Source organism: Leptonychotes weddellii, chromosome 4, assembly GCF_054177405.1.
Source record: "Leptonychotes weddellii isolate Sample4059 chromosome 4, ASM5417740v2, whole genome shotgun sequence".
Classification (NCBI taxonomy): Eukaryota; Metazoa; Chordata; class Mammalia; order Carnivora; family Phocidae; genus Leptonychotes; species Leptonychotes weddellii.
The window spans coordinates 41,358,251-41,358,560 of NC_138372.1; positions in this window are offsets into that span (position 1 = coordinate 41,358,251).

A 310-nucleotide genomic window follows, 5' to 3' on the forward strand; every position below is an offset into this window, starting at 1 on the left:
AGGATAAGAATGAACTGGAGGCCAAGAAGGCCAAGGACCAACACAGAAGGCAAAACTGAAACTAATTTGCATGTGATGGGTACAATATTACATGAACTAGAGACATCCAATCATATACCTTCAGTCTCTGCCTCGGGATTTTACCATCTACTCTGGGAAACGGGCTGTCTGATGATTAACTTATTAGTACATAGTTCACCCCTGTCTGTAATAAAAACCACACAAATAGTAAGTAAAACACTTTATTTCACAAATAAGAAAAAAAGCACTTCACATAGCACTTTCATACACATTATTTCCATTTTTTTCT